Source organism: Labrus mixtus, chromosome 12 (genome assembly GCF_963584025.1).
Source record: "Labrus mixtus chromosome 12, fLabMix1.1, whole genome shotgun sequence".
Taxonomy (NCBI): Eukaryota; Metazoa; Chordata; class Actinopteri; order Labriformes; family Labridae; genus Labrus; species Labrus mixtus.
Window position 1 is genome coordinate 26,596,488 of NC_083623.1, and position 9,238 is coordinate 26,605,725.

Consider the following 9,238-nt stretch of genomic DNA (forward strand, 5'->3'; position numbering starts at 1 on the left):
AAAGCACCAAAGGGCCTGCAGTAATTGAATGTCACTCACGGGGGCCTGATGTGACGTGTTACAGTTTGGCACGCAGTCTTACTGCATCGCTTGATATTCATATTCTTATAAGAGAAAGAAAGCCTGTAACTTTATGCTGAGTCATGTCTGAATGGGATATGACTCCAGATGTCATATTGCTCTGTTACCAGTTTCAGCGTCACACCGGCTGGAAGTCAGACAGTTTCCCACGGTCTCTGTCACTGCTGTGGCCCGTTAACTACAGAGAGTCGCAGCACATCACATGATGTGGTGTAACTATGATTCAGCTATAAGTACACTGCTATTAAGCACAACATACAGAAAGTTAAATAAGGGAGACATAACACTGGAATATAAAGTCAGGCTGTCAGTATTTATGTGTTAATAGCAACACGATTAAGGTCAGAAAGTGACACATTTGTTCTAATCGCATCGATCATGACCTATTTTGTCCCTTCAGGCTCACCGTAGCTAAGCCACTTCACCGACTTAAAGCGTCTCTCAGTAGCCTCAGTAATAGAAAAGAACGACCATTCCTCCAAATGGCTTGCTTCACTTTACAAAACTCTATTAGAGCTCAGTTAACAAGTCAAACTTAAAATGCACCTCAAGAGATTTCAAACATTTCCCTTTTTTAAACTGCCTTTTAGCTTTCTACATTTACTTTTCCACCTGCAATAAGTTAGTTTTTACGTTGTTAAGTTAATGTTGTAACTTTTGATCCACCAGACGTTTCTTATTTTGTTTCAAAATAAAAGCAGGTTTATATCCACAGAGGAAGAAAATAAGCCTTCACATCACAGGAGAACTACAAGATCATGAAGAGACAAACATGTTGCTTTGTCTTTGTGAGGATGATTTGTTGTTCGTTTGATTTTTTGGGGTTTTGACGTCATGTTGATAAAGTGATGAAAAAATCAGACCATGAGTGACCTGACACTCTGTGCGTCTCACTTCCTGTTCAGCTTGAGGCGTGCTTGCAGCGAACTCAGTCAGAAATAGACTCTCACTGTGTTTGAAACAGAGCAGAGCGTAGCTGGTTGTGGTCCGGAGAAGGACCATGGCTCCCGCTTTAGAAACACAATCATAGAGTGGCAACAAACGGCGGCGTCTTGTGTGTGGCGCTGACGGACCTTGGCACGCAATACGCTGCAGGCACACGTGAAGCTGGACAAAATAGATAAAACTGGACAGGAAGTAGGTTCTCAGTCAGCCAAGTCCAGGCAAGGCAAGATCTTCAAGTCCAGTGATTTCTTCAAACTCCCTCTTCCTTACTGTAAATCTACTGTAAATATGAATGAATGAAGCCTGAATGAGGTCACCCATCTGTTCCTGCAGGAGGCTTTGGAGTCCCATGGATGGCGGTCTCCATGTTGGAAATGCTGTCTCAGCATAACTTTCAGTCCACCTAACGACAGACTGAGAGCTGGAGCTGAGGCGGGTTTTAGCCTCTATACAAACCGTTACATCACGCCCTGACTGTCAATCGGGTTATCTGTGGCTCAGTCGTAGATTCGGTTCGATCTCCAGCTCCTGCAGCAACGTGTCCGATGTGTCCTTTGGCAACACTTAACCCCAAGTTGCTCCCACTGCTTCATCAATGACGTATGAATGGATGAGTTAATACTGATGGACTCTTTACAGATCAGCAGTCTCTACCATCAGTGTGTGAATGTGTAGGTGTGACCTGAGGTGTAAAAGAGCTTTGAGTAGCCAGAAGACTAGAAAATAAATATACAAGCTCAAGTCCATTTACCATTTACCAGTCATTTCAGCTCCGCCCCCTTATTGTGAAGAACTCTTATCCTTCAAAAAATTCACCAAGATATTTCTGAGAACTGACCATGTGTGAACAGGATTATTTTTTAAGATGGAGGAGGAACACTTCAGTTTAAAAAAAGAAACACCTGCCTACGTGTGGACTAGGCCTCAGTAAGATGACCTTACAGCTGGCTGTGTGTGGACGCAGAGAGACAAACAGGCCGTCGGGGGGCTGGGTATCATCATTGTGATATGGAACATGTTAGAGATCTTCACAGAGATATTTAATACAATAATATCATATATGTGATGTTGTCATCTGAGAGGTGAGGTCTTTGGTATGAGGCTGTTCACTGTAAGACATGTTTCTGTACGTTTCAGAGAAAGACGGGCACACTTTCTGATGACCGATATTCTATGGGTCGTCTCATGGCACGCAGCGGTATAGAGAGAGAGAGCAGACGGAGGTTATTTTAATGCAATCACAGCAGAGTAATGTCACGATGCAGAGGTAAACCGCTATGCTGAATGTGCTCCAGGCAGAGCCCTAAATGTGGCGCCGAGCGAGCTCATTAAAGAGTCCCGGGGCTGCAGATCGCTTCTTTTTTGTCCCAATAAATAAAGTCTGTTCATTGACATGGGGATGTATGCATCTTTGTTGTGTGTCGTGAGATCAGCAGCATTTTGTTTCTCCTGAGGTGATTAGTGTGATTCTATATTGAAGGTAATCATCAGAGGAGATCGATCAGATTGTCTTTGTATCCTTTAGTCCTCTCAGTTTCCTCCTGTGTCCTGTGTTCTTTCACTCCCAGGCTTCATTCAGCGCTGTGTTTTTTTTCTAGTCGTGTCCCCGTAGACCAATACAACTTTATTGATATTTTTCAGCAGCATGGTCCCCCTGGGCTCAGAACAGGAGTTATTAGGACCGGCCGCCCGAGAGACGAGCCACATGGAAGAGGAACAAAGATCTGTTAAAATGACTGAGCAGAGAAGATAAAGAGACAGAGAAGCTGGACGTGATCCTGGATGTTTTATTGTCCAACAGACGCGATACATTTTGAAACATGTCGTCATACATACTCACACTGAGAACTTATCCTTTATCCTTTTTTCTAGTCTCCTGACTACTCAAAGCACTTTTACACCGCAGGTCACACCTACACATTCACACACTGATGGTAGAGACTGCTGAGTAAAGTGAACATCAGTATTTACTCATCCACTTATACACATTCAACCGCCACCGCTGAAGCAGCAGGAGCAATTTGTGGTTAAGTGTCTTGCCCAAGGACACATCAGACATGTTACTGCAGGAGCTGGAGATCAAACCCCCAACCTTCTTGTTGAGAGACGACCGACTCTACCAACTGAGCCACAGCCGTCCAGACAACTTCCATGTTTTAGACGGTCTATGGTCATGCATGACGGGAACAGTAGGAGAGGATTATCGGTTGGATGCTGAGGTGATAACTGAGGAGTAATGATTGTCAACAGAGTATACTGAACACTCTGAAGGTGTGAAGGAAAACACTGCAGGCTTTCTGCTCTTATTATTGACTGTTTGAGAACACCAACATGTGGTGTTAGACCTTACACTTTGAGTCATGATGGTGTTTGATCTGTTAGATATTTCCTTTAGCATCCTGTCCTGATGTTTTCTTCATACAGACGCAGGCTGCTGAGGACACGTGTTTGTCTTTTCATTAAACAATGTTCCACTGCACAACAAATTACAAACGTGACCTCTTCTGGTACAATTAATCCCCCCCCCATGCCGGCTTTTATATAACCCTTGGTATTTGACGGAGTCGTCCCTCGCTCCAGGCCGTGGTGTAAATGTCAAAGTAACCCTAAGTGAAGCAGTTTGGTTTGTTTTCTTTCCTGAGACATGAAACATAGACGATGACATAGACGCTGAGTGCTGACACAGGATGTTTCTGTGAGAGGTCAGAGTGAGCTGGAGGCATCACACCCGTTAACATTAATCCAGTGGATCTAATAGAGCAACGGGCTGAGATGATAAGATGTTAAAGACAATGATGGAGTCAGCTTCTCCTTTATTTCACTGTTAAGATTTCATTTCCTGTTTTATTTTGTCTCTTTCTTCCTTCATGTTGCTCTTTCTCCTTGTGTGTATTTCTCTTTTTAAATCATTTATATTTTTTGGTCCTTATTGCCTTCCTCTGATAGGACAGCTGGAGAGAGAGACAGGAAATGTTGGGATGAGAGAGCGGGGATAACATTCAGCAAAGGGCTGTGGTCAACCCATGGCTGCTGCGATGTGGACTATAGCCTGTGAACATGGCGTGCACGACATAACCACTGTGCCCCCCTTGTGTGTATTTGTTATTGGTTTATTTTGAAGTTTAGCCTTTAGTCTTTCCTGTTTTATTTTGAAGTTCTTGTCCCCAGTGTCTGCAATCCGCCGCATCCATCCTTGTTTTGTGTTTTTTTCATTTCAGTTAGTATCCATGCTGAAGTCTACTGAGGTGGACCCAAAAAATGTCTACTGAATGACCATGAGGGTTCAGTTTACTGACAAGTACACACTGCATACTGAATTGTGGGTATTCAGAAAGGGCCCTTCTCTTACTCTTTGTCTGGATTCCCTGCACTCTGATCGCCCTGTTTGTCTTCACCTGTGATCTCAGTCCCTCTCGTTGTCAGTTCATCTGTGATCCTGTGTTCTGTGATGTTTCCTCACCGCTGCTTTTTGTTTCTCATGTTGGATTATTGACTTTATTTTGAACATTCAAACGTAGTAAGCCTTGTTTGTTTAAATAAATAAATATTTAAGGGTTTGATATCTGCACTAGGGTCCTCCTCTCATTCTCTTTACAACCTGAGACTTAAGTTCTCAAAGTAATGAGTTAGTTCATGTTCTCATCCTTCACTTGGCTGAAACTGAAGCTCCTCTTGATGTCACAGATTTTCACTTCCTGTTGTGTCGGTTCAGAGGACTCCCTGAATCTCCTGGCAGCTTCAGCAGCAAACATAATACTGTATGATAAATCAGAGCATGTTGTTCCCTGTAATGCTGCTCTCCTTTTTAAAAAGGCTAGTTAAATGTGGGACAGTGACTATAATCATAAAACATTGGTTCTGCTCTAATTCTCTGGTTTGGTATTCTGTATGAGCGCGCTCCCATGAGTACATGTGACACGCAAGAAAAGGAAAAGAGTAATGCTGGTTTTCAGCTCCCTAAAAAAAAAAAAACTGCCCCTGAGCAAGAGTTTGAAACACGGTTAAATGAAGAATGAAAACAGGAAAACAGAAGTACAAGCGAGGCCTGGTGAAGAAACAACCTTCCAGCTGCTCTGTTAGAACGGCAGCTGCTGAAGATGTTCTTGTTGAACACAGAGGTCTAAATGGGTCTAATCCCTATGTTCCCTCAATTCTATGAAGATTCCCCCCATTAAAATGATCCCATGTTCTCTCAGGCCTACGTTCCCCTAGACCTTCTATAATGAACATAACGTGTAGTCGCAACGAAGGACAGGCCTCAGAATGAACCTGAGTGTAAACCCGCTGTGGACAAATAACTCTCATTAAGTTTATAGATATCTGGAGGCTTTTATCAAGAGCTTCAACCAAACTAGTTATATCTTGCTCACCGTCACACGTCTGCTTGCTGCAAAATAAAACAATTAAAAAACTTTGTTTACATGAGGAATGTTATCTTTCAATGCAACAAATTGACTCCATATAGTTTGATGAAATCCTCAGAGAGGCAGTGACAAGATGCTGTAGCAGAAACAGAGCAGAACCTTCACATCTAAAATCCTGACTCAAGCTTCTTGCGGTCGCACCAACTGCATTGTAATGATTGGCTAGTTGCAGGTCCTGGAAGTACACTACGATGTTCAAAACTCAGTCAGAGAAGTTTCCTGAAGCAGACTAGTCTACAACAACAGCGCAGGACTTCCTGAAGAGGTCTGTTTTTCAGGCAGTGTTGAGCGATCTGAGCGCAATCAGTATGAAACGACCCGATGATTGAAGGGACCGTGCACGTCGTCCATATCCCGCCGATCGCGCCGACCGCAGGGAGCATGAATCAGGTTTAAGACCCTTTTCCTACCAGAACAACAACACTGGTCTTTGTCCAGATTCCTCTTCCACCTTTTCATGGGGTCGTTCCATGAAGCAGGATTAAGAAGAATCCTCGCTTATTTGGATTAATCTGGCTCATTTAAGTGGGAGTTTCGTTCCATCATCGTAGCTTATATGAATCCTCGCTGAGTTACCATGGTAACCTATCCAGGGGAACAAGTATTCTCTGGATCAGGCCAACAAATCTCTCTTGCCAGGCACTGGCAAAACCAGTAGCCTGCAGGTTCCAGAATCCCACTGTGACATCACAAGGAGAGCAAATTTGAAACGGATCATTTTTCTCTGTTGTAAGACTCATGCAGATGATAAACAAAGGACTGGATGGGTTTATTTCACATTTTGTGGGTCGGTACCCAAATATATGTTCAAACACACTGTACAAGTGGATTTTTCATAATATGTCCCCTTTAAACAAAAAAAATAGAACCTACTTGCAGCATACCATTATGTTTATTAATGATGCAGGTCTATATACATTTGAACCAGAAGAGAATAATAATGAGTTCATCAGAAGTAAATGTATAATCGTCTGAACACTGATAAGATGATATGTCTGACAGATGGTCTCTGGAGCTTGGACTCTGAGAAGAGAGTTTTGGTGATCGACAGATGTCCGCTCTGAGCAGCAGTGTGAAGTCCAGACACTGGAGGTGGTTGGCGGCTGATGACTTGCTGAGACCAGATGGATGATGAATTGATGGCTGATGACTCTGTGACCACTAAGTGCTGACTTTGGCAGTCAGAATCAGCTGATCAGCCATCCGTCACGTTCTTCAAACATGTTTTGACAGTCTCTGAGGATTTGCTTACTTCTGGTTTCAGGTTCAAATTGTTGTTTGTTAAAGTTTTTTTTGTTTTTGGGTGGCTGTGGCTCAGTTTGTAGAGTCGGTCATCTCTCGACCCGAAGGTCAAGAATTAGATTCTCAGCTCCTGCAGCCACATGTTCAATTTGTCCTTTGGCAAGACACTTAACCCCCGAATTGCTCCTGCTGCTTCATCAGCAGTGAATGAATGGGATTAGTTACTTCTGATGGACTCTTTACTCAGCAGCCTCTACCATCACTGTGTGAATGTGTAGGAAGTTTTTTCTTGCCACTGTAACTTTGCTAAATGTTGGGTCTTTGTAATATAACAATGAGTAAAGTCTTTTACTCTTTTATAGTGTATTGAGATAATATTTGTTATGAATTGGCGCTATACTAAGAAAGATTGATGATTGAGTTTAAAGGGGGCATATCACCACCTACCATACGGAGTCAGACATCTTTCTGTCAGTAAATTTAATAGACTAACCGAGATATAACTGTAGCTCATCTTAGCTGTGCATGTTAACATGACGGACTCTAAATCTAGTCTGTGGAAATCGTACTTCAAGGTGAAACCCCTCCACTAACAACAACCCGGCAGCAGCTCATACAGAACTTTAATTCAGACAATCCTCTTCCTGATGGGGGGGTTACCTTTTAGAGGTCACTTTCATATTGAGTCTGTTTTCTAAGCAGAAAAAAAAACTCCCCACAGCAGCTTTAAATGTTTAACCAAGCCTGACATGCCGTTGATGTTTCTGAAATGTCAGACTTAGTTAATGTTCACTGCAGCTGTTTATACACCCAGTCTTTCTCAGTTGGTAAATCACACCCTCTGTTTCACTTCCTCGGTTATTAATCCAGTCTAGGATTCCAGGTGGGCTTCCACAGTCATGAATCAGGCGGACAAATGGCAGAGACAGAAATAGACTACAGATATTTCAAAGATCATCAATTATTCTGCGGTGCAGAGCGCTGGCTGCTGTCTGCAGCACAGATACAAACTTGAGATCGAAGGCTTTTCATGAATATGAAGAATGTATAACTCAAACTATAACTGACAGATACCCACGCCTGACGAGTTCATACAATCACTCTGCTCCCTGACACATTCATTTACAGCAAACTAAATATGAGACTGAACAGGAAACACTTCAGAGAGCACGGGACACCAGGGCTGTGTCCAAAATCACTCAATACACCATTCTGTAGTGGTGTCAGGACTCTGAGTGAGCATGATCACTTTATGGGGCGGCTGTGACTCAGTGGTAGAGTCGGTCGTCGCTTAACCAGAAGCTCAGGGGTTTGATCCCCAGCTCCTGCAACAACATGTCCAATGTGTCCTTGGGTAAAACACTTAACCCCAAGTTGAATATGTGTGAATGGGATTAGTTACTTCTGATGGTCTCTTTACACAGCAGTCTCTACCATCAGTGTGTGAATGTGTAGGTGTGACCTGCAGTGTAAAAGAGCTTTGAGTTGTCAGAAGACTAGAAAATAAATATACAAGCTCAAGTCCATTTAATTTTTACACCCTATATAGTTCACTCATTGTATCCCACAATGGATTGTGAAAAGTATTGTACAACCGGGTCACTATCCAAGCGATCAATCAATCAATCAACTTTTATTTGTATAGCGTCAACTCATAACAAGTGTTATCTCGAGACACTTTACAAGAAGCAGGTAAAATACCTTACTCATTGTCTGTTAACATTACAAAAGAGCAGGTAAAAAGACCTTACTCATTGTTATGTTACAAAAAGCAGGTAAAAGACCTTACTTATTGCTATGTTACAAAGATCCGGCCTATCCATCATGAGCACTTTAGCAAAGCAGCAAAAGTTACAGTGGTAAGAAAAAACTGCCTTATTAAAAGGCAGAAATCTTCGGCCGGATCCCCGGCTCATGACGAAACAGTCTTCACAGGCCTAGACTGCGCCGGGCTTGGAAAGGGATAGGGGGAGAGATGGGATAAGATGCAGGAAGAGGGATAGGGAGCAAGGGGGTGGGGGGAGGTAGACCGTCCATCAGCAATCCGGTGGGGAGGGGAGGGGGTGTGGGGGGTTGTTCTGGCAGGCCGCCAACCCACGATCCGGTGGGGAGGGGGTAGTGGTGGGGTGGGGGGTTGTTCTGGCAAGCCGTCAACCGACGATCTTGAGGAGCCTAGGAGAGCTCAAGAGCTCCCAGGAAAGTAGGTGGTTAGTGACTGAGATTTATAGATAGATACATGCAGTAATATGATGTACTGTATATGCAGAGAGAGAGGAGCTCAGGGTGCCAGTTCCCCCGGTAGTCTAAGCCTATAGCAGCATAACTAAGAGCTGGTCTACACCAGCACCAGCCCTAACTATAAGATTTATCAAAAAGGAAAGTTTTAAGTCTATTCTTAAAAATACAGACTGTGTCTGCCTCCCGGACCCCGGCTGGAAGGCGGTTCCAGAGGAGAGGAGCCCGATAACTGAAGGCTTTACCCCCCATAGTACACTTGGAGACTGTAGGTACCACCAGCAGGCCTGCACTCCGGGACCGCAACGCTC